Below are 25,655 nucleotides of genomic sequence, written 5' to 3'. Positions count from 1 at the left end.
TCCTTCCTTCCTTCCTTCCTTCCTTCCTTCCTTCCTTCCTTCCTTCCTTCCTTCCTTCCTTCCTTCCTTCCTTCTCTCTCTCTCTCTCTCTCTCTTTCTTTCCTTCTTTTGACAGGGCTCACTCTGTTGCCTAGGCTGGAGTTCAGTGGTGCCACCATTGCTCTCATGTAGCCTCAACCTTCTGGGCTCACGCGATCCTCCCACCTCAGCCTCCTGAGTAGCTGGGACCACAGGCAAGCACCACCATGCCCAGCAACACCGTTCTTCTGAGTCCTAGAATAAGTATACTAAAGAGAGTCTTAAATCAGGTGAGAGTGTGAGGGAAGGCAGAGGGTGTGGAAGCTGAAGCCTGCAGAAGTGAGAGAGTGTGCAAAGCCCAGAAGGACGAAGGCAACACTGTTGAAGGACAGGGTGTGTGTGTGTATGAGAGAGAGAGAGAGACATGGAGAGAATAAGAGAGAGACAGAGAGAGAGAGAGAGATGGGGACAGGGATGTTTCTGGAGTGGGAACTACAGAGGAATGCAGGATCCGAGATTCTGCTAAGGAGTTCAATTCAATCCTGACAGCACTGGGAGCCACTGAAGAACTTAAGCAGTGGCAAAGCATGGTCATATTTGCATTTAGAAATGTCATTCTGGTCATCTTGTGGAGATTGTATAAGATACAATCAGAACCCAATTTATCCAGGTCAAATTTCCTTGCTTGTCAAAGTCCTTGCATTCTGCCATCTTCCTTCTTTTCTCACTTCTTCTCCCACAGTTCCCTGCAGCCAACACTGCCAGCCTTCTCTCCCTATCCCTCTGACTCTGAGGCTGCAGTTACTTCTTCCTAAGAAAGAACCTTCTCTTCCCCTCTACCCCTTGAGCTCTTCAGATCTTAACCTCCCTCCACTTCTCAGATACTCCCAGCCACAGTCCCATCTCCCTGATTTCCATGCACCTAGGAATTGTGACTTTGTATTATATCTGTTTGTGGTCCCAGTTATCACCACAGAGCTACAAAAAGCAGAACTCAAGATGTGTGGTTTCAAAGGATAGTGATATAAAATTATGATCCATGAAGAGCTTTAATACCTTAATATCTCGCCTGAGATGGATGTATCCCCAAGTGGTAGGTGTGACTTGGATTGTGTAATTTCCTGTAGGCAAAGCTTCTTTTTCACCCGTAAGCTCTGAAGCTCTCTTCCTGGAGCTTCATTTTATTAGCTTACACAAGTATACTCCCTGTTTTTAAAAAATATTTTATTTTTACATTTTATTTTTTATAGAAGTGGAGTCTCACTATATTGCCCAGGCTGGTCTCAAACTCCTGGGCTCAAGGGATCCTCTCGTCTTGGGCTTCCAAAGTGTTGGGAAGGTGCAAGCCACTGTGCCTGGCCTGTACCCCCTTTTAAAGGTTAATTTTTTAATGTAAAAGAAAGCTTTACTATTTATTTTTACTTCAATATGAAGCCTTCTAATGTGCTTTTTTTTTTTTTTTTTTTTGGTGTTTGAAAGCAACCTACCTAGAGGACAATGATAATATGAGGCTGGGAAGAGGAATTAGCAATCTGAGGTTGGAGATGGAACGTAGATGATAGGAATGGAAGTCACTAAGTCAGAAGACAATCTTCCCAAACTTCTTCATGGTATAGAGCAGTAGTAGAGCTCAAGCACTGTTTCTCAAACTGTGGTCTCAGACCAGCAGCATCAGCCTTTCCTAGGAATTTGTTAGAAATGTAAAATATTGATTTCCTTCCCAGACTTCCTGAATCAGAAACTCTAGAGGTGGGGTCCAGCAATGGTAGTTTGAGGAGCACTGCTCTAGTGTTTAAAGGAAGGATCTACAGAGGATTTGCACTGCAATCTGCCTTTAGTTTCTTTTCCATTTTTCCTTCTTCCCTGCTCCTAGGCAACAAAGACAAAAATACATAAAAAACAAGGTGCTTCTCTGAATGGCTGGATTTGAAGAAGTTCTATTTAAAAACTACATTAAAAAAAAAAAAAAAGGCCTGGTGGTTCACACCTGTAATCCTAGCACTTTGGGAGACCAAGGCTGGTGGATTGCTTGAGCCCAGGAGTTTGAGACTAGCCTGGGCAACATAGTGAAACCCCATCTCTACAAATAGCCGGGTGTGATGGTATGTCCCTGTAGTACCAGATACTTAGGAAGCTGAGGTGGGAGAATCACTTGAGTCCAAGAGGTGGAGGTTGCAGTAGCTGAGATTATGCCACTGCACTCCAGCCTGGGTGACAGAGTGAGATCCTACCTGAAAAAAAAAAAAAAAAAAACAATGAACAAAACAACTCAATGAGGACCTCCAGTGCATCAGCCACTGTCTGAGACACAGTAAACAGAAAGATAATAACTATCCCTGTGCTAGAGAAGGCCTGCTGAAGGCAGTGTGTGTGTGTGGGGGGGCGGGGTGGTGTTTGTATCTGTGGTGGGAATGGGAGTGAAGTGGAAAGAGGGAAAGGCTTTTTGAAAATGATGAATTTCAGATTGCATTTTGAAGAGCCATTTGGAGCACTAGGTCAAAGGTAGTAAGGTGCACTGTAGCCAAAGGAGCAGTTGTGGAAATACTTATTAATTCCTTTGTGATTATTTTGATCCAAAAATATATACTGGAGCATTGCAGAAATGCAACTGCATGGGAGTTTGGCTTTTCCTCCCTGACTTGACTTTGATTTCATGGCTTGGATGAAAAAGAGACATTTACTTCCTAGTTGCTCTCCATCTTCATAAAAGTTCAGTGTTGCATCCAACTCCATTTCTTGCTGTCTTTCAAGGATTTTCCTGAGGCTTCTGTTCTGTTTCTGTGTAGATCTTTCACCTACTTAAAGCACCAATCTCCCACCATCCACAGCTTCCTGTCACCAAGATCATCATGGGCAAAATTGATTCTTCTAGTCAACATTCATCACACTAGCTTTTCACCAATGAACTTGGCCTTTTGTGCATTTACAAAGAAGTATGAGATGTAAGTTTTCCCTCAGAAAACTTACAACCCAATTAAAGACATAAGACCTTGACATGAAACAATAACAATATAGACTGCAAATGACTTAGTAAAGAATTATATGAACCGTAAACCCTTTAGAAAGACATGGCTTAACAAGTTATGGGCCACAGGCCAAATCTAGGCTGCAAGCTAAGAATGGTTCTTCCACTTTTATTTTATTTTATTTTATTTTATTGTTGTTGGGTTTTGTTTGTTTGGTTTTGGTTTTTTGAGACAGATTCTCACTATATTGCCTAAGTTGGTCTCAAACAATTGGGCTCAAATGATCCTCATGCCTCAACTTTCCGAGTACTGGGATTACAGCACATGTCACTGACCCAGGTTCCATTTTTAATTGGCTAAAAAATCAAAATCAAAATAATATAAAGAGACACATGAAAACTATATGGAATTCAAATATTGGTACCTATAAATAAAGTTTTATGGGAGCACAGTCATACTGATTAATTATATATTGTCTATGGCTGCTTTCTTTCTCCAAGAACAGGATTGATTTTTTTGTTGTTGTTGTTGAATCAGAGTCTCACTGTGTAATATGGTTTGACTGTGTCCCCACCCAAATTTCATCTTGAACTGTTACTCCCACAATTCCCATGTGTTGTGGGAGGAATCTGGTGGGAGGTGATTAAATTATGGGGGTGGGTCTTTCCTGCACTGGTCTCATGATAGTGAATGTGTCTCATGAGATCTGATTGTTTTTAAAAAGGGAGTTGCCATGCACAGGCTCTTCTTTTCTTGTCTGCTTTCATATGAGATATGCCTTTCACTTTCTACCATGATTGTGAGGCCTCCCCAGCCAAACAGAACTGTAAGTCCATGTGGAACTTGTAAATTGCCCAGTCTCAGGTATGTCTTTATCAGCAATGTGAAAATGGACTAATACACTCTGTTACCCAGGCTGAAGTGCAGTGGCATGATCTTGGCCACTGCAGCCTCCACCTCCAAGTTCAAGAGATTCTCCTGTCTCAGCCCCTTGAGTAGTTGGCACTACAGGTGCATGTATTTTTTTTAGTAGAGTTGGGGTTTCATCATGTTAGTGAAGCTGGTTTGAAACTCCTGACCTCAAGTGATCCTCTCGCCTTAGCCTCCCAAAGTATTGGGATTACAAGTGTGAGTCATCACACCTGGCCCCCAATGGCAGAGTCTGGTAGTTGTAACAATGACCACATAGCCTACAAAGTTCAAAATATTTGTAATCTATTTACAGAGATAGTTTTCTTTTTTAATTGATGCATAATAGATATACATAGTGTAGAAGTATATGTGACATTTATTTATTTATTTATTTAAATACGGGATTTCACCGTGTTGGTGAGGCTAGTCTTGAACTCCCGACCTCAGGTGATCCACCTGCCTTGGCCTCCAAAGTGCTTGGATTACAGGCATGAGCCACCACGCCCAGCTGACAATTTAATACACTCATATAATTTATAAACATCAAATCAGTGTATGTGGGATATCTATCGCCTTAAATATTTGTCTTTATGCTAGAACCATTTGAATTCTTCTATTCTAACTATTTGGAAATAGTCAATAAATTATTATAAACTATAGTCACCCTGCTGATCTATCTAATACTAGATATTATTTCTTATATCAAACCATACATTTGTACACAATCAACTTCTCTTCATTACACCTGTCCCTAACTTTTCTGGCCTCTGATAACCACCATTCTACTTTCTATCTTTATAAAACTTTCTTTTTTAAAAAATTTAACTTTTATTTTAAATTCAGGGGTACATGTTCAGGTTTTTTATATAGATAAACTTGTGACATACGTGATTGTTGTACAGATTATTTCATCACCCAGGTGTTAAGCTAGTTTCCACTAGTTATTTTTCCTGATCCTCTCCTTCCTCCCATCCTCTGCCCTCATATAGGCCCAGTGTGTGTTGTTTCCTCTGTCTGTCCATGTGTTCTCATCATTTAGCTCCCACATATAAGTGAAAACATGTAATATTTGGTCCTCTGTTCCTGCATTAGTTTGCTAATGATGTGCTCTCCAGCTCCATCCATGTTTCTGCAAAGGGCATGATCTTATTCTTTTTTTATGCTAGCATGGTATTTGTATTAGTCTGCTCTCATGCTGCTAATAAAGACATACCTGAGATTGGGTAATTTATAAAGGAAAGAGGTTTAAATGACACAGTTCCACATAGCTGGGGAGGCCTCACAATCATGGCAGAAGGTGAATGAGGAGCAAGGTCCCATATTACGGGGCAGCAGGCAAGAGAGCTTGTGCAGGGGAACTCCCATTTATAAACTCACAGATCTGGTGAGAATTATTCACCACCATGAGAACAGTATGAAGGAAAACTACCCCCGTGATTAAATTATCTCCACCTGGACCCGCTCTTGACACATGGGGTTTAGGTGTGGTGTCAAAGGTGAGATTTGAGGGGAGATACAGCCAAACCATATCATTCTGCTTCTGGACCCTCCCAAATCTCTTGTCCTCACATTTCAAAATCAATCATGCCTTCTCAACAGTCCCCCAAAGTCTTAATTCATTTCAGCATTAACTCAAAAGTCCACAGTCTAAAGTCTTATCTGAAGCAAGGCAAGTCCTTCTGCCTATGAGCCCATAAAATTAAAAGCAGGTTAGTTACTTCCTAGAGACAATGGGGGTAAAGGCATTGGGTAAATACACTCATTCCAAATGGGAGAAATTGGCAAAAACAAAGGGGCTACAGGACCCATGCAAGTCTGAAATCCAACAGGGCAGTAAAATCTGAAAGCTCTAAAATGATCTCCCATCCAGGTCACGCTGATGCAAGAGGTGGGTTTCCATAGTCTTGGGAAGCTCTGCCCTTGTGGCTTTGCAGGGTACAGTCTTCCTCCTGGCTGCTTTCACAGACTGGCGTTGAGTGTCTGGAGCTTTTCCAGGCACACAGGATAAACTGTCAGTGGATCTACCATTCTTGGGTCTGGAGAATGGTGGCCCTTTTCTCACAGCTCCACTAGGCAGTACCCCAATGAGGACTTTGTGTGGGGGCTCCGACCCTACATTTCCCTTCTGCACTGTCCCAGCAGAGGTTCACCGTAAAGAATCCCAGCCTGCAACAGACTTTTGCCTGGACATCTAGGCATTTCCATACATCTGAAATCTAAGCAGAGGTTTCCAAACCTCAATTCTTGACTTCTGTGCACCTATAGGTCTAACACCACATGGTAGCCACTAAGGCTTGGGGCTTGCACACTCTGAAGCAACAGTCTGAGCTCTATGTTGGCCCCTTCTTGCCATGGCTGGCAGGAAGGGCGCCAAGTCCTGAGACTGTACAAAGCAGTAAGGCCCTGGGACCAGCCACAAAACAACTTTTTCTTCCTAGGTCTCCAGGCCTATGACGGGAGGGGCTTCCCTAAAGACTTCTGAAATGCCCTGGAGACATTTTCCCCATTGTCTTTGTGATTAACATTTGGCTCCTCATTGCTTATGCAAATTTCTGTAGCAGCCTTGAATTTCTCATCAGAAAATGGTTTTTTTTTTTTTTACATTACATTGTCAGCCATATTTTCCAAACTCGGATGCTCTGCTTCCCTTTTAAACATAAGTTCCAATTACATATCTATCTTTGTACATACGTGAAACTAAAGGCTTTTAACAGTACCTGCCACCCCTTGAATGCTTGGCTGCTTAGAAATTTCTTCCACCAGATGCCCTAAATCATCTTTTTCAAGTTCAAAGTTCCACAAATCTCTAGGGCTGGGACAAAATGCTGCCAGTCTCTTGGCTAAAACACAGCAAGAGTCACCTTTATTCCAGTTCCCAAGAAGTTTCTCATCTCCATCTGAGACCACCCCAACCTGGACTTCATTGTCCATATCACTGTCAGCATTTTGGTTAAAGCCAATCAACAGGTATCCAGAAAGTTCCAAACTTTCCCACATCTTTCTCTCTTCTTCTGAGCCCTCTGAAAACTCTTCGGAGTTCTAGTCTCTGTCTGTTACCCAATTCCAAAGTTGGTTCCAGATTTTCAGGTATCTTTACAGCAGCACCTCAGTCTACCAGTATCAATTTACTATATTAGTCTATTCTCATGCTGCTAATAAAGACAAACCAGAGCCGGGTGCAATGGCTCACACTCATAATCCCAGCACTTTGAAAGCCTGAGCCAGGTGGATCACTTGAGATCAGGAATTTGAGACCAGCCTGGCCAACATGATGAAACCCTGTCTCTACTAAAAATAAAGAGAAATTAGCAGGGCATGGTGGTATGCGCCTGTAGTCCCAGGTGCTCAGGAGGCTGAGGCAGGAGAATCACTCAACCTGAGAGGTGGAGGGTGCAATGAGCCAAGATCATGCCACTGTACTCCAGCCTGGGTGACAGAGAGAGACTTCATCTCAACAATAATAATAAAAAGACATACCTGAGACTGAGTAATTTATAAAGGGAAGAGGTTTAATTGACTCACAGTTCCATGTGGCTGGGGAGGCTTCACAATCATGGTGGAAGACAGATGAGGAGCAAAGTCATGTCTTACATGGTGGCAGGCAAGAGAGCTTGTGCAAAGAAACTCCCATTTTTAAAACCATCAGATCTTGTGAGATTTATTCACTACTATGAGAACAGTATGTAAGATGTCACCTGGCCCCACCTTTGACATGTGGGGATTATTACAATTCAATGTGAGATTTGGGTGGGGACACAGCCAAACCATATCAGTATTCCATAGTGTATATGTACCACATTTTCTTTATCCAGTCTACCATTGATAGGCATTTAGGTTGATTCCATGTCTTTACTAGAGATCTACTTTCTAAGCTCCCATATGTGAGTGAGAACATGCGGTATTTCAGTGAACATAATGACCTCCAGTTCCATCCATGTTGCTGCAAATGACAGGATTTCTTTTTTTAAAATTTTTTTATTTTGCCAAAATCAAACATGGTCAAAGGATTTAATATATTTTTTGGCTGAATAATATTCCATTCTGTATATATACCACATTTCCTTTATTCATCTATTGATGAACACTTAAGTCAATTCCATATTGTCATTATTGTGAACAGTGCCACAGTAAACATGAATGATATGATTTGGCTCTGTGTCCCCACCCGTATTTCATCATATAGCTCCCATAATTCCCATGTGTTGTGTGAAGGACCCAGTGGAAGATGATTTAATTATGGGGGCAGGTCTTTCCCATGCTGTTCTGATGATAGTGAATGGGTCTCATGGATCTGATGGTTTAAAAAAAATCAGAGTTGCCCTGCACAAGCTCTCTCTTTGCCTGCTGTCATCCGTGCAATATGTGACTTGCTTTTCTTTGCCTTCTGCCATGATTGTTAGGCCTACCCAGCCATCTGGAACTCTAAGTCCAATAAACCTCTTTCTTTTGTAAAGTGCGCAATCTTGGGTATGTCTTTATCAGCAGTATGAAAACAGGCTAATACAATGGGAGTGTAGATGTCTTTTTTATATGATGATTTTCTTTCTTTTGAATATATACCCAGTGGTAGAATTGCTGCATCATATGGCACCTCTGTTTTTAGTTTTTTGAGGAATCTCTATACTCTTCTTCCCAGTGGCTGTACTAATTTACATTCCCACCACCAGCATACAAGAGTTTCCCTCTCCCCACATTCTCACCAGTGTTCATTATTGCCTATGTTTTTGATAAAAGCTATTTTAACTGAGTTGAGGTGACATCTCACTGTACTTTGATTTGCATTTCTCTGATGATTGGGCATTTTTTAATGTAACTGTTGGTCATTTGTATATCTTCTTTTGAGAAATGTCTATTTGGATCTTTTGCCCATTTTAAAATTGAATTACGTGTGATTTTTTTGCAGTTGAGTTGTTTGAGCTCCTTACATATTTTGGCTATTAATACCTTGTTAAATGGGTAGTTAGAAACTATTTTCTCCCATCCTTTACAGGTACAGTTTTCTGACTCCTGCTATAAGACAGGGGATTCCAAATTATTTTACAAGAAAAGCAATATATAAAAAAGCAGCAGACTGGGCATAGCAGCTCACACCTATAATCCCAGCACTTTGGGAGGCCGAGGCAGGTGGATTACCTGAGGTCAGGAGTTTAAGACCAGCCTGACCAATATGGTGAAACCCCATCTCTACTAAAAATACAAAAATTAGCAGGGTATGGTGGTGGGCACCTGTAATCCCAGCTACTCAAGAGGCTGAGGCAGGAGAATTGCTTGAACCTGAGTGGCAGAGGTTGCAGTGAGCCAAGTTTGTGCCATTGCACTCCAGCCTGGGTTATAAGAGCAAAACTCTATCTGAAAGGAGAGGAGAGGAGAGGAGGGGAGGGGAGGAGAGGGGAGGGGAGGGGAAAGGAGAGGGAAAGGAACATAAGTTCCGTTTGATCAACCATCACTACTTCTTTTCCTTCACTTTTCATCTTTCTTCTTTCCCTAACTTCCCTGACACCTTCAAGAAACCCTAAGATGCCTAGCTGAAAAACACTACTATAGGAGTTTAGAGCAGAAAGAGATCATCTGGAGGAGTTAAGCAAGTTTTCTTTGGGAAAATGAGTATTGACAAAAATCACCACTGAAGAACTTATCCATGTAACCAAATACCACCTATTCCCCAAAAACCTTTTGAAATTAAAAAATATATATATATTTTCATTGGGGAAAAAATGAGCATTGTTATGATTTAGCTATGTCCCCACCTAAATCCCATCTTGAATAGTAGCTCCCATAATTCCCATGTGTTGTGGGAGGGACCTGGTGGGAGATAATTGAATCATGGGGGCAGTTTCCCCACTACTGTTCTCATGGTAGTGAGTAAGTCTCATGAGATCTGATGGTTTAATAAAGGGTTTCCCCTATTGCTTGGCTTTCATATTCTCTTGTCTGCTGCCATGTAAGATGTGCCTTTCACCTTCCACCATGCTTGTGAGGCCTCCCCAGCCACGTGGAACTGTGAGTTCATTAAATCTCTTTTTCTTTATAAGCTACTCAATCTAGGATGTGTCTTTATCAGCAGTGTGAAAACAGACTAACACAAGCATTGAGCTGGGCTTCGAAGATTGGGTAAAATTTTAAAAAGAGAGTGACAAAATATATTTTCTTTTTAAAAAAATTTTAATTTTTTTTTTTTTGAGACAGGATCTGGCTCTGTTATTCAGGCTAGAGTGCAGCGGCACAATCTTGGCTCACTGCAACCTCTGCCTCCCAGACTCAAACCAAACCATCCTCCTACCTCAGCCTCCAGAGTAGCTGGGACTACAGGTGCATGCCACCACACCTGGCTAATTTTTGCATTTTTGTTAGAGACAGGGTTTTACCATATTGGCCAAGCTGGTCCCGAGCTCCTGGGCTCAAGGGATCCTCCTGCCTCAGCCTCCCAGAGTGCTGGGATTAAAAGCATGAGCCACCATGCCTGGCCAAAGAACATTTTCAAAAAATTCAAAACATGACTTATATGAGGATTTGTTTAATTCATTAATGAGAGAATTAGCATGATGATAAAGCTGATCCAAAGAATATTTGAGAAACTCAGTATATATAAAAATTTGAAAAAGAATGTTATAATAAGTTTAGATTAGGTTTAAAGATTGATTAATATCCTACAGGACAATAGAACCATAATCATTAGGATTATCTTTTTCCCTCGAACAGAAATCATTCATTTTGCTAACAGGCAAAAACTTACAAATTAATATGTAACTTCACAAAGTTTAGACCTTTAATCAATAGTGAATAGCAAGTTAAATAAAAATACATTCCCCTAAACAGGTCCTTGGGGGGACCTGTTACACAATGCTCAGTCGTACAATCAAAAGGACATGCTGGCCAAGTGCAGTGGCTCACACCTGCAATTCCAGCACTTTGGGAGGCCAAGGCAGGCAGGTTACTTGAGACCAGGAGTTCAAGATCAGCCTGGCCACCATGGCGAAACCCTGTCTCCACTAAAAACACAAAAATCAGCTAGGCATAATGACGGGCTCCTGTAATCCCAGCTATTTGGGAAGGTGAGGAGGGAGGGAGCATAGCTTCAGCGCAGAAGGTGGCCTGTGATAAAGCGAGACCTTGTCTCAAATAAGTAAATAAATAATAAAAATAAAAAATAAACATTAAAAAAAGGGCATGCTATCTTCTCGTTGCCTTAGTTACAAGTTTTGTTTATTTTTACTTAGTAAGTGGTAAATAAAAACATTCCTTTAAGATTTTGTTCCCAGCAAATATTGAGAGGCAAGAATGTATGGAGGTTGTGGAGACAGGGCATTGAAAAGCAGAATCTCAAAGTGGGTTTCATCCTATAAGCTAGGAGTAGGAGACTGAGGTATTGCATTTTTATTTTTATGGAGCTGCCTTTCTTCCTTGTCACATTCCTAACCTGCACTACGTATTTGAAGTTTTTAACCATCAGTCCTCCAATTCTCAGAGGAAATGTTAAATTGCATTTTATTCCTCCAAAGACATGGATCATTATTATTGTTATTTCATTTTTTATTATTTGAGATGGAGTTTTGCTCTGTTGCCCAGGCTGGAGTGCAGTGGCACAACTTCGGCTCATTGCAGCCTCCACCTCCTGGGTTCAAGCGATCCTCCCACGTTAGCCTTCTGAGTAGCTGGGACCACAGGTGGGCATCACCATGCTTGGCTAATTTTTGTATTTTTAGTAGAGACAGGGTTTCACCATGCTGGCCAGGCTGGTCTCAAACTCCTGTCCTCAACTAATCAGCCCTACTCAGCCTCCCAAAGTGCTGGGATTACAGGCGCAAGCCAACACACCTGGCCTCTTCCAAAGGCATTTAATGGTTATGTCTAAAAAGCACTATAGAACCAAGAAAACTGGAAAAACAAATTGTTGTTGCCAATTATTGATAAAATCATGGCATCTTATTGTTTTAATTTGTATTTTTATGACTGCTAGGGAGATTTAACATTTTTACTTACACGCTTTTCTTTGAATTTTCTCTTCATATATTTGGCAAATTTTTGTATTAGGTTATTTTCTTTTTTTCTTATCAATCTTTAAAAGCTCTTATATTTACAAGGAAAATTGACTCTTTGTTACATTCACTCCAAATATATATATGTATATTTATGTATATATATATATTTTATGTATATATATTATATATTTTTAATGTATATATTATATATATGTATATCTATTATATATATATATAAAATACCTGTTGATCTTTTCTCTTCTTTTAGACTTCCTATAATGTTATAGCATGTGTCTTCCATACTCTTACAGATACAGGTAGTTCTCCTAAATATTTTTTAAATATTTTAAAATATTTAGATTTTTTTTTACATTTAGATATTTAATCTATCCAGAATTTAATTTCATTCAAGGCATGCATAAGAAACTAACTTATTTTCTGCATAACCAATTATCCTAATATTATTTTTCAAACTAACGATCAAGTTCCCAATAAAATTTAAAATGCCGCCTTTGTCTTATATTAAGTTTTTGTATATATTTCACTCTTCCTCTTCACTGTCTTCCTTTTTATAGATTTATTGCTGAAGTCCTGTTAAAATCCTTGTTTTGATTACAGGCCAACGATTCCTCAGGTTCCTGTAACTGTGCATATGATTCAACTACTCAGTTGTCTAGACATGTTCACTAGAAATGTGCTGTGGTGTTCTCTGAAGCCCTGGGAACTACACATCACTGCTCAGCTGCCTGTCAGAATAATGCCAGTGTGGTTTTCATTCTCACACAAATCTCTATGCGGGCTCTTTCTACAGACTAATCCTTTCTAAATGTGATTTGATTAACCAGGAGGATGTTTGAAGTAGATAAAACATAAAAGTCTGGTTGTGCCTAACACAGGGTGCAATTTCAATAAGGACATTGAGCAGGCACACATGCATTATTAGCATGTCAATTCATTCAGTATTGAACACCTGCTATATAACAGGTACTAACATAGACACTGGGTATACAATAGTAACAAAACAGGCAGAAGTCCTGGCCCTCACGAGGCAAGATGGAGGAGGCAGGAAATAAATATATTATTTTATTTTTGAGGCAGAGTCTTGCTCTTTTGCCAAGGCTGGAGTACAGTAGTGTGATCACATCTCACTGCAGTCTTGACCTCTCAGGCTCAAGTGATTCTTGAGACCGCAGTCCCAGTTCTGAGTAACTGGGACTACAGGCATGCACCACCACACTCAGCTAATTTTTGTATTTTTTGTAGAGAGGGGATTTCACCATGTTGGCCAGGCTTGTCTTGAACTCCTGGGCTCAAGCAATCCACCTGCCTTAGCAGATTGGTGATCTCTAAGTGCTGGGATTATAGGCATGAGCCACTATGCCTGACTTAAATATATATATATATATATATATATATATATATATATATATATGTATATTTTAAAAAACATTCTTGAAAAGCTTTGTTTTTAACTGGGATATAACAGATAAAAACTTAGGCACAGTTTAATTAACTTTTACATATTTATGTATACCTGTGTAATCGACACCCATATCAAGATAGAGATAGGATATTTCCAGCCTTTCAGGAGGTTTCCTTATTTCCCTTCAAAAAATAATAACTCTCCAAAGATAACTATTAATCTATTTTTATCAGTGTATATTAGTTTTTTGAGCGAATCAGACACAAAACACTACATTCCATATAATTAATGAAATTATATATAAGAAAGACAGTAGTGGAATTATATGGGAGGTACTGTTTTGTGTCGGCTTCCTCTACTTAAAATTTTATCTGAGATTCATCATGTAGTAGCACATAACTGAAATTTATTATCTGTTGTGTTATAGTCTATATTATAAATATGCTAAATTTTTTATTGTTCTCCTGGATATTTTATTGTTTCCAGTTTTGGGATATTGGGAATAAAGTTGCTACAAACATTTTTTTTTTTTTTTTTGAGATGGAGTTTCGCTCTTGTTACCCAGGCTGGAGTGCAATGGCGCGATCTCAGCTCACCGCAACCTCCGCCTCCTGGGTTCTGGCAATTCTCCTGCCTCAGCCTCCTGAGTAGCTGGGATTACAAGCACGTGCCACCATGCCCAGCTAATTTTTTGTATTTTTTTAGTAGAGACGGGGTTTCACCGTGTTGACCAGGATGGTCTCGATCTCTTGGCCTCGTGATCCACCCGCCTCCCAAAGTGCTGGGATTACAGGCGTGAGCCACCGCGCCCGGCGCTACAAACATTCTTATACACATATATAACTGATCACATTACTAATTTCTCTGAACTCAGGAGTGAATTGGCTGAGTCAATTATGTATTTTTTATACAGACATTTATATATTTTTATTAGAAAGGAATGAATGGCTGAGTCCATTTTAAATATATGTAAATTCTTTTGTATAGAAAAAATTCATGTAGAAAATATATAAAGAACATCTACAGATCAATAAGAAAATGATAGACAACACAACTTTTAAAAGACATAGGCAAAACACTTGAATACAACAGCCTTATCACAATACAGGCTATACAAATGACCACAAAGCACGTGAAAAGTTGCTAATGGAAAAGTGCACATTAAAACCACAGTGGAATACCACTACCCTACATCAGCAGACTGGCTAAAATTAAAATGACTTGTCAATTTCAGGGGTTGGCAATGATTTGGAGCAGTTTGGAAACTCATACGTTGCTGGTAGGAATGTAAATTGGTACAAACATTTTGGAAAATTGTCCTATACATTAAAACCAAAAAAGCATGTCTTACAGCCAAGTAGTAAACAAAACTTTTAAATTAAAAAACACATAGTATATTAAGAGGTCTAAGTACTTTGAAAAATAAAGCAATGAAGGAGAATAAAGAGTGTGGAGAAAGGGTTGTGATATATCTTTGGTTAATTGGCATTTCCTATGTGCCAGGTCTAGTGTAAGTAGAGGAGGATATAACAGAGGAATAAGACATATCCCCTTAAAGAGTCCCCCCAAAAAGATGGCCATGTAACCAACTAATTGTGGCATCCTAAAGTGAGCGCTTTGTCTCTATGAGGTGCACGCTATGAGAAGACACATTAGGAAGGACTGGAAGATCATGACTGGGTCAGTCCATCTCAACTCTGAGCAGTAGAGCACATGAGGAAGATGGCAGAGCTTCAAGAAGGGAAACTGGAGCCAGGCGCAGAGGCACACAGCTGAAACCTCTGCACTTTGGGAGTCTGGGGCAGGCAGATCACTTGAGGTCACGAGTTCGAAACCAACCTGAGCAACATTGGTTAACCCTGTCTCTACTAAAAACACAAAAAGTAGCCTGGTATGGTGGTGGACACCTGTAATCCCAGCTATTCAGAAGGCTGATGCAGGAGAATCACTTGAACCCGGGAGGCAAAGGTTGCAGTGAGCCCAGATCACACCACTGCACTCCAGCCTAGGCGACAGAGCAGGACTCCTGGGCTGGGAGCGGTGGCTCTCTCCTGTACTTTAAGAGGTGAGGCAGAGGCAGGAGGATCACTTAAGCCCAGGAGTTAGAGACCAGCCTGGGTAACATGGCAAGAAATTGTCTCTACAAAAAAATTTTTTTTTAAAAAAAGCTCTGCGTGGTGGCATGCCTGTAGTCCCAGCTACTCAGAAAGCTGAGGTGGGAAGATGGCTTGAGCCCAAGAAGTTGAGGCTGCAGCCAGCCGTGATTTCGCCACTGCACTCCAGCTTGGGTGACAGAGCAAGACTCTGTACCAAAAATAAAATAAAAGAAAAATTTTAAAAGGGAAATTGAAGGCATGAAGCCAGAGATAAAGTAGCTGAGTCTATGGAATCATCAGGGCTAGTATATCTTAGTGGTTAAGTGCTCGGACAGATGCAGACTACTTAGGCTCACATCCTGCCTGTGCCACTTACTGTGTGACCTTCAGTACATACCTCAACCTCTCTGTGCCTGTTTCCTCCTGTATAAGTGTAGTATCCATTTGCAGGGTTATTCTGAGGAGTACATGAAATAACACCCATAAAACGTATGGCACTTGGCACATAGGAAATGCGTTATTACTACGATGAGGATGAATGTGTTTCCTGGGTTACCCAGCATGCTCCTTATACAAATTCAACTTTATAGCAGTTGATCCATGGTCACATGCCATAATTTTTTAAAAGCGCAGAAATTCTGTATTCAAAATGAGAACACAAAAGCAGCAAGACCAGGATGCTATCAACAGGAAGCCATTTTATTTTCAGTCTTCAGTTGTCTCTGTTACCGTTTGAATCTGGATCAGTTAGCATGTGGGATATCAGTTTAATATGTGTTTTTCCATTCCTCGTTGCCTTCTAATAATGTCTAGAAAGTGACTCAAGCAAAGGTCAGTGATAAAGGGGAGCCAACGCTTTTTGGGGGCAGTCTAGTTTTCACCAGAAAACCCACTAGACAAATTCTAAAAGAGCCATGACTATGGGGGCTGAGGCTTTGATAGTTTAAGTTGGATGCCAAGAGTTTTGTTTTTGAACACAGATTAAAATATTTTAAGAGAATTATAATGATCCCACTGCAATGTGTAACCCATAGTTATGACAATAATATCCAGAAGCTTACAGAAGTTCAGTGTGTTACCCAAAAGAGAGTCTTACATTATGCATGTATACATAGACCTGGAGTATTGGGATTGGTATAAGACAGTGGTTCTTATAACGTGATTCCCAGACCAGCAACACCAGCATACCCTGAAAATTTTCTAGAAATTTCAGTTCTCCAGTGGCCCTAGACCTAAGGCTTCAGAAACTCTGGTGATGGGACTCAACAATTTATGTTTTCTGATACAGACGAAAGCTTGAGAGCCATTGGCTTAAAATAGTCTTTCCATTTTTTTATCACCTTTCTGACTGGAATGGAATGTGCTTCAGAAGGGATGGCATCAGATCCCTTCCATCTCTTACGGTCTTTTTTCCGTCCCCTCCTGACCACATCAATTTCTGCTGAGCCCTAACTCTACTGGAAATGAAGTGTCTGGTCTGTCCAGCATTACGTTCCTCTTCAGATGGAGAGTCTACAAGATAAAGAAAACTTTCTGTTGCTAATTTTGACTTCATCTCAAGGCAAAATTAATGTAATATTATGCTATAAAACAAACAAATAAAAATATGCCTTACCTAAATGGGGAAGAATGAAAAAGAAGGAAATTGGTTCTGTCACAAAAGTTTGTGGTTCAATAAACCTAAATTGTCTACCTGCTTTTATCATATGGAAGCAGTGTCAGTCTCCAGGTCTTGTTGGAGAGCAGCAGAAATGCATTCTGAAGCTTTGTTGATTTATGCAAATTTTGAGTTGCATTAAGTGAGGATAACTAGAGTAGGAGTAAAACTGTGAGTAGTTCTCATAGTGTGGCCCCCTGCTAGAAGCTTCTGGTAGGCATGCTTCAAAGAAAGAAGAGAAGGACTCCTAAGCTGATTTCAGCACCACATTCTTTAGGAGCTACTTAAATTTTACCAAGTAATTTTCAGTCACATATACATCACCCTAGAGCAATGAGCAAACCTTTAGTTCAAAAAGAAAATGCTTAGATTCATAGATAAGGGGGAGCTTATTTTGTAATATTTTCTTCCTATAAGTATATAAATATTTGCCAGAGAAATAAATTATTATAGAAATATTAAATTTTATATATTACTATGTATACATGAGACAGCCAAGTATAAAGAGGTCCCTGGAGAATTTCCAAACAGCCTGTCCACTGGGAGAATGGGGTGGAGCCACAGAAGTTTGTGCAATTTGCAGTGGGAAGGAGCCTGGCCCCTCCCGTTCTGTGTGGAAACCTGGGGTTTAATTGGTGAGGTGGAGAGCCCGTTAGCAGGACTTCGTCGCATTTTGTTGTGTTTTTTTCCTTTTCACCCAATAAATTCTGTTCTTCCTCACCCGTCAAAGTGTTTGCAAGCCTAATCTTTCCTGGTCATGTGACAAGAACCTGGTTTTTCCTACAACATAAATATATTTAATAATATACCATACATACATATATAATAAATTATTGTTAATAAAAATAAAACAGCAGCCTGAAGGCAATATAACAAACACACTCGACACCTGGCCCTGCAGGATATCAATTTCTTTTATGACAGTGGATGGTGGGTGAGGCATGGAGGAGAAAGAAATCCTATGATTCCACAGTAATAGTTGTTGTAAGGAGAGCTAAGGTGAGGAACCCAAGAGAACAGAGCCAGAGGCTGGAGCCAGAAGCTGCCTCCCAGAAACTAAAACTAGAGAAACAAGAGGAAATCAGACCAGAAGCCTGCTAGGGTCAGGCTTGGGAAGAGGAAAGCAAGTGAAATGATATATGAATAGATGAGATCAGATGGCTCCACTCTCATGTAGTTCTTGTGCCAAATGAAAAACTTTGAGAAAGTGAAAAACAGTGGTATAAATATGTGATTAAGGAACACGACATTTATTGAAGGCCTAGTTTATGTTAGTCATTTGCTAGATTCTATCAACTACTGAAACTGGAAATGAGTAAAATAATTGTATTTGAGAATAAAAGTAAAACACTGTAAAGAAACAGTTTAGTTGGCATTTCAAGTCCCCTCAAAGTTGATTGGAGTGAACACAGATTGCTAGTAATCAGCCAATTAAGATAAATATGTCGAAAAGAATTGATGAGAAATTATTATTTGAATAACTACACTTAGACAAGGGAAATGTGTCATTTGTTAGGCTCTCATTAAGCCAAGCACTTTACGTGTGACGTAAGCATTATTATTATTATCCCTTTTTGCAAACAGAAGTAATGAGCCTCACACTATCCAAGACCACACAGCTTCTAACTGGCCAAGTCAAGATTTAAAAACAGGAGCTGGCCGGCCGCGGTGGCTCACGCCTGTAATCCCAGCACTTTGGGAGGCCAAGGCGGGTGGATCACGAGGTCAAGAGATCCAGACCATCCTGGTCAACATGGTGAAACCCCGTCTCTACTAAAAATACAAAAAATTAGCTGGGCATGGTGGCGCGTGCTTGTAATCCCAGCGACTCAGGAGGCTGAGGCAGGAGAATTGCCAGAACCCAGGAGGCGGAGGTTGCGGTGAGCCGAGATCGCGCCATTGCACTCCAGCCTGGGCAACAAGAGCGAAACTCCGTCTCAAAAAAAAAAAAAAAAAAAAAAAAAAAACAGGAGCTAACTCTGAGGCCTAATTTTCTTAACCACTTTGACAGTGAATTGTCAAAAAACATTCTATTCATTTACATATTTTAAATTACTGAACGTTATGTACCAGACATTTCTTAGGCACTGAGAAAGCAGTGATGAATGTAGAATGAAATTTACTTTTTATTTAGAAGTGATGAACCTTGTATGATGACTTCTCCATGGTATTGAAAATTTTAGAATTTGTTTAAAAACATACTTGAGAATAGAAAAAAAAATATTTAAAGCAGAGGTAAGCATGGACCATACATCAGAAAATTTTGGCCGGGCACAGTGGCTCACACTTGTAATCCCAACACTTTGGGAGGCCGAGGTCGGCAGATTGCTTGAACTCAGGAGTTCAAGACCAGCCTGGCTAACATGGTGAAACCCCATCATCTCTTCCCCAAAAATATAAATAAACAAAAGAAAATTTTATCCAGGCAAAGCCATGTTTTATTTTTATTTATTTATTTATTTATTTATTTATTTTTGGGACGGAGTTTCGCTGTTGTTACCCAGGCTGGAGTGCAATGGCGCGATCTCGGCTCACCGCAACCTCCGCCTCCCGGGTTCAGGCAATTCTCCTGCCTCAGCCTCCTGAGTAGCTGGGATTACAGGCACGCGTCACCATGCCCAGCTAATTTTTTGTATTTTTAGTAGAGACGGGGTTTCACCGTGTTGACCAGGATGGTCTCGATCTCTTGATCTCGTGATCCACCCGCCTTGGCCTCCCAAAGTGCTGGGATTACAGGCTTGAGCCACTGCGCCCGGCAAAGCCATGTTTTAAATAGAACTTAATGATATATAAATTGCTGAGTATCAAGGGAGAATATCGAGGAGAGTTTAGGTTATATAGTTGCATGGAATTTTAAAAACTTTTTGGTTATGTTAATTTCTTATTAATTTATTTTATTAATTTATTTATGTTTGAGACGGAGTTTCGCTCGTTACCCAGGATGGAATGCAATGGCGCTATCTTGGCTCACCGAAACCTCCGCCTCCTGGGTTCAGGCAATTCTCCTGCCTCAGTCTCCTGAGTAGCTGGAATTACAGGTACACGCCACCATGCCCAGCTAATTTTTTGTATTTTTAGCAGAGACAGGATTTCACCATGTTGACCAGGATGGTCTTGACCTTTTGACCTTGTGATCCACCCACCTTGGCCTCCCAAAGTGCTGGGATTACAGGTGTGAGCCACAGCGCCCGGCCCTGTTATTATTTTTAAATCATATTCATTCAAGTATAATTTATACACATAATTATGTATAATTTTCATACAGTAAAATTTGTACTTTCCTGAGTGTTGGCAAATTAAGATGCAAACCATAAGATATAAACCACTTAAGGAGTTATGTTTGCAAGATAGCAAAACAGAAAGCACCAGACTCTACTTCCCCGCAGGGAGACACTGAATCAATGAGAATACATAAATCAGTTCCCCTCATAAGAAAACCAGAAACCAGTTAGGAGGTTCCTGCTCTTCAGGGGAAGGCAATACAGTACCAGCCTCACTGCAGCCAGTAGAAAATCTCATGGCACTCACTCGCCGTAGTCCTTTCTTCCATTTCAGTGTGAATGATCAGGAGAAAATTTGCAGCTCCTGGCTTCTGCCTGGGGAGGGAACGAGAAGACTAGCCAGAAGACATCCAACATTCAGACCTTTCATGGGGCTGCTCAAGGGACTGGTTTCTGTCTTACCTGAATCTTAGTGCTGACAGGATAGAGTGCAGGCTGAAGGCTGCTGAGAACAAAGGTGAAGGTTTGCAGCACTCACTTGATGTACTTGCTCCTCCTGGCTCAATGCAAAATAAGTAGGAGAAAACCACCAACTCCCGGCTTTTCCCTGGGAAGGAAAAGTGTTGGAGCATGTATTCAACGTTCTGGTTTTGCAGGGAGCCGCCAAGGGACTGGTTTCTGTCTCACCTGTCTCAGAGCACTGACAGGACCTTACAATATAGAGGTATAGGGACCAATGACAATGAAAAAGTTGGGCAGCTTGATACTGCTTAGGAGGACCTGTGGTATAGCAGATAGAGGCCAATACAGCTCCGTAGCCTCCTTCTTGGGGTAGAAAGAGAATTATATGTATGTTTATATTCCAACTATTCTGGGGGCTGCTCAAGGCACTGGTTAAGTATCACTAGACTCAGAGCACTGACAGGACCTGGAATATGCTACAAGCCTGGAGTTTGCTAACACCAAGAGAAATGGGCAGCTTGGAGCAGCTCCAGAAAACCTTCAGCGTTGCAGTCACCAGAGGGAGCAAGATTGTATGAACTCCTGCAAAAATAAACTGGCAAATCCCTCTAACTCAGAATTCATGTGCTCAAATACAGACAGAATATACCCAAAGAAAAAGTTTGAGAGCTCCCCAGCAGAATCTCTAGTTGAGATACTTGGTGAAGGTATTTTCCTGTTCAAAGTCAGCCCATAAAGACTGGGAGAGGTGGCTGTTTTTTCTTTCTTTTTTTTTTTTTAATTTATTTTTTTTTCCCATTTATTTATTTTATTGCATTTTAGGTTTTGGGGTACATGTGAAGAACATGCAAAATTGTTGCATAGGAACACACGTGGCAGTGTGATTTGCTGCCTTCCTCCCCATCACCTACATCTGGCATTTCTCCCCTTGCTATCTCTCCCCAGCTTCCCACCCCCCACCGTCCCTCCCCTATTTCCCCCCAACTGACCCCAGTGTGTAGTGCTCCCCTCCCTGTGTCCATGTATGGATTCTAACACAGTTACAAGACATACAAAGAAACAGAAAACCTGGCCCAATCAAAGGAACAAAATAAACCTCCAAAAAATGACCCTAAAGAAACAGATGTATATGAATTGCCTGAAAAAAAAATCAAGATAATGATATAAAGATGCTTTTAAAGAGATTAAGAAAATGAATACATGAACAAAATGAGAATGTCAGCAAAGAGATGGAAAATATAAAAAAGAACCAAACAAAAATTCTGGAGCTGCAGAATACAATGTGAAGTTACAGTGGAAAGATGTCCCTCACAGAAGGAAGTGGGCTCTCACCAGACACCAAATCTGTTGTCACCTTGATCTTGGACTTTTCAGTCTCCAGAAATTTGAAAAACAAATTTCTATTGTTCATAAGCCATCAGTGTAAGGTGTTGTGTTATAGTAGCCCAAAAGCAGACTTAGTCAAGCAGAAGAAAGAATCAGTGAAGTCAAAGAGAGATAACATAGACTTTAAGTCAAAAACATTACAAAAGACAAAGAAGGACACTGTTTAATGATAACATTAAATTTTTTTTAATTCACCAGAAAGATAAACAGTTATAAACATATATGCACCCAATAACCAAGGACCTAATTATATGAAGCAAACATTGATAGAACTGAATAGGGAAATAGAAAACAATACAATAATAGTGGGAGATTTCAATACTCAACTTAAAAAAATGAGAAAACATTATTCACTTGCAAAAAAAATTTAATTGGACCCTTATCTTACACCATACACAAAAACCAACTCAAAATGCATTAAAGACCTTATACGTGTGACCTGAATCTATCAAACCTCTAGAAGAAAACATGGAGAAACCTTTATAACATTGGTCTTGACACTGATTTCTTGGATGTGACCCCAAAACCACAGGCAACAAAAGCAGAAATAGACAAGTGAGACACCATCAAACTAAAAAGCTTCTGTGTAGCAATGGAAGCTATCAATAGAGTCAGCCTATGACATGGGACAAAATATTTGCAAACCATGTATCTGTTAAGGGATTAATATCCAAAATATATAAGAGACTCTTACAACTCAATAACAAAAATAACTGATAACCCATGTTTTCAATAAAATGAGCAAAGGATTGAATAAACATTTCTCCAAATAAGACATACAAATGGCCAACAGCTATATGAAAATATGTTCAACATCACTAATTATCAGAGAAATGCAAATCAAATCTACAATGAGATATTACTGCACACCTTTTAGGATAGCATCATTAAATAAAACAGAAGATAACAAGTGTTGACAAGGATGTGAAGAAGTTAGAATTTTAATGTACTGTTTGTGGGGATGTAAAATGGTGCAGACACTGTGGAAAACTGTTTGAAGATTCCTCAAAAATTAAAAATAGAACTACCATGTGATCCAGCAGTATCGCTTTTGAATATTTATTCAAAACAACTAAAAATAGGATGTATTTGCACTCTCATGTTCAGTGAAGCATTATTCATAGCAGCCAAGAGGTAGAAACATGTTAAATGTCCATCGACAGATGGGTGGTTAAAGAAAATGTATTAGCCAGGCACAGTGGCTCATGCCTGGAATCCCAGCATTTTGGGAGGCTGAGATGGGCGGATCCCTTGATGTCAGGAGTTTGAGACCAGCTTGGCCAATATGGAGAAATCCCATATCTACTAAATATACAAAAATTATCCAGGCATGGTAGTGGATGCCTGTAATCCCAGCTACTCGAGAAGCTGAGGTACGAGAATCGCTTGAACCTGGGAGGCGGTGGTTGCAGTGAGCTGAGATAGAGATCGTACCACTACATTCCAGCCTGGGTGACAGAACAAGACTCTGTCTCAAAAGAAAAGAAAAGAAAAAGGAAAGGAGAGGGGAGGGGAGGGGAGGGAAGAGAAAAGAAAATGTATTGTAGGCTGGGCATGATGGCTCACGCCTGTAATCCAGCACTTTGGGAGGCCAAGACAGATCACCTGAAGTCAGAAATTCAAGACTAGCCTGGCCAACATGGTGAAACCCAGTCTCTGCTAAAGATATGAAAATTAGCTAGGTGTGGTGGCACTACTGGACTAAAAAATGACCAATCTAGTATTTAGGCCAGCTTAAGGACAGGATGATATAAGCTCTATAACTACCCTTCTCTATTTCTCTATAGATTATACAAAAATAGCCACTAAACTTGTCTGAACTATTGTGCAGTGAAAAGGAGTTTATGTGTTGCCTACATATAGAAACAACTAATTTTTCCACTGTCTTAATTTTATTATGACTGTTTTGATCATTGTAAAGGAAATGACCCAGACACATAAGGTATTACTGTAACCATAGTAAATTTACAGTAAAAGAAGCTAACCACATCTGCCTAAGTAATGCGAAAGGCTCTAAGTCATACACTGAAGTAGGAAGAGTTCTTATTTTCTCTTCCTTTTTTTCAGAAGAGCCAGATGGTTTAGTTTACATTCTCACACATTTTCACAGCTGGCATATTTTAGTTGGGAGTGACAATAATTGCTCAAATGACCATAAAAAAAAATTAGTGCAAGCGTTGCATTCAGTGGCCAAGATAGTGGTAAGGGATGGGGGAAAGAGCACGTACGGGGCATGGAGCTGAGCATCTTCTCTGCTTGCAGCCTCTTCAGAGGTTTCCCAAGGAAAAGTCACCATGCTGATATGCGCATGTGACCTGCCATTGTGACCACAGGTGATTAGCTCAAAGAGTGATCCCTCACCCAAGGCACTTATGGTGGGAAAAATAGTCCCTGGAACATAGCCATAAAAGGTCTTCCCAACAGAGAGGCTCCATACTGAATAGCAACTGGTCAATGAATTGAATTCTCGCTCAGAGGAAGCTTGGACATGTACAGATTGGTGAATCAATAGTTGCAGAAGTAGGATCAGTACAAGTCCACCTTAAAAGTTTGGTTACTTTTGGCTGGATGCAGTGGCTCATCCCTGTAATCCCAGTACTTTGGGAGGCCAAGGCAGGTGGATCACTTGAGGTCAGGAGTTTGACCAGCCTGACCAACATGGTCAAACTCCAACTGTACTGAAAATACAAAAATTTGTGAGATATAGGGGTGGGCACCTATGGTCCCAGCTACTTGGGGGGCTGAGGCACAAGAATTGCTTGATCCCAGAAGGCAGGGGTTGCAGTCAGTGGAGATGGCACCACTGCACTCCAGCCTGGGCAACAGAGTGAGATTCCATCACACACACAAAAAAATTTAGTCACTCCCACTAGGTATATGCCCAAAGGAAATAAAATTTGGATTCTGAAGAACTATCTGCATTCCCATGTTCATTGCAGCATTATTCACAATTGCCAAGATATAGAAACCAACTAAATGTCCAACAATGAATAAATGGATAAAGAAAATGAGATATATATATACATATATATATATGCACACAGAAAGAGACACAACAGCATAGTTCTCATCCATAAAAAAGCAAGAAATCCTGTCAATTGCAACAACATGAATAAACCTGCAGGACATTATGCTAAGTGAAATAAGTCAGACACAGAAAGACAAATACTGCATGACCTCACTTATATGTGGAATCTAAAAAGTCAGGTTCAGGGAAGCAGAGAGTAGAATGGTGGCTGCCAGGAACTGGGGGAGGGGGAAATGGGGAGATGTGGGGCAAAGGGTACAAACCTTTGGTTATGCAAAATGAATGAGTTTTTTTGAAATCTAATGTGTAGCATTGTGACTACAGTTAATGATGCTGAATTGTCTATTTGAAATTTGCTAGGAGGGTAGGTCTAAAGTGTTCTCACCACAGGAAAAAAGGAAGGAGGAAAGGAAAGAAGAAAGGAGGGAATAGTAACTACAGGATGTGATCAATCAAGCTAATTAGCTTGATCATGGTGATCATTTTTTAATGTATACGCATAGGAAA

General features: G+C 40.3%; 1 long non-coding RNA gene and 1 other non-coding gene across 3 annotated transcripts in view; one reads left to right on the top strand and one right to left on the bottom strand.

The window, feature by feature from the left end:
• The window catches only part of LOC116556405, a 400,504-nt gene that overhangs the window by 228,707 nt on the left and 146,142 nt on the right, over window positions 1–25,655 (top strand). The window lies entirely within an intron of this gene.
• On the bottom strand, window positions 16,256–16,317 carry LOC116556445. The gene has a single exon (XR_004270995.1). It is a non-coding gene; the product is annotated as a U7 small nuclear RNA (small nuclear RNA).

This window comes from Sapajus apella, unplaced genomic scaffold (assembly GCF_009761245.1).
Source record: "Sapajus apella isolate SASKATOON/1434 unplaced genomic scaffold, GSC_monkey_1.0 scaffold16, whole genome shotgun sequence".
In the NCBI taxonomy this organism is placed as follows: domain Eukaryota; kingdom Metazoa; phylum Chordata; class Mammalia; order Primates; family Cebidae; genus Sapajus; species Sapajus apella.
This window is presented reverse-complemented; position numbering and strand designations above follow the sequence as displayed.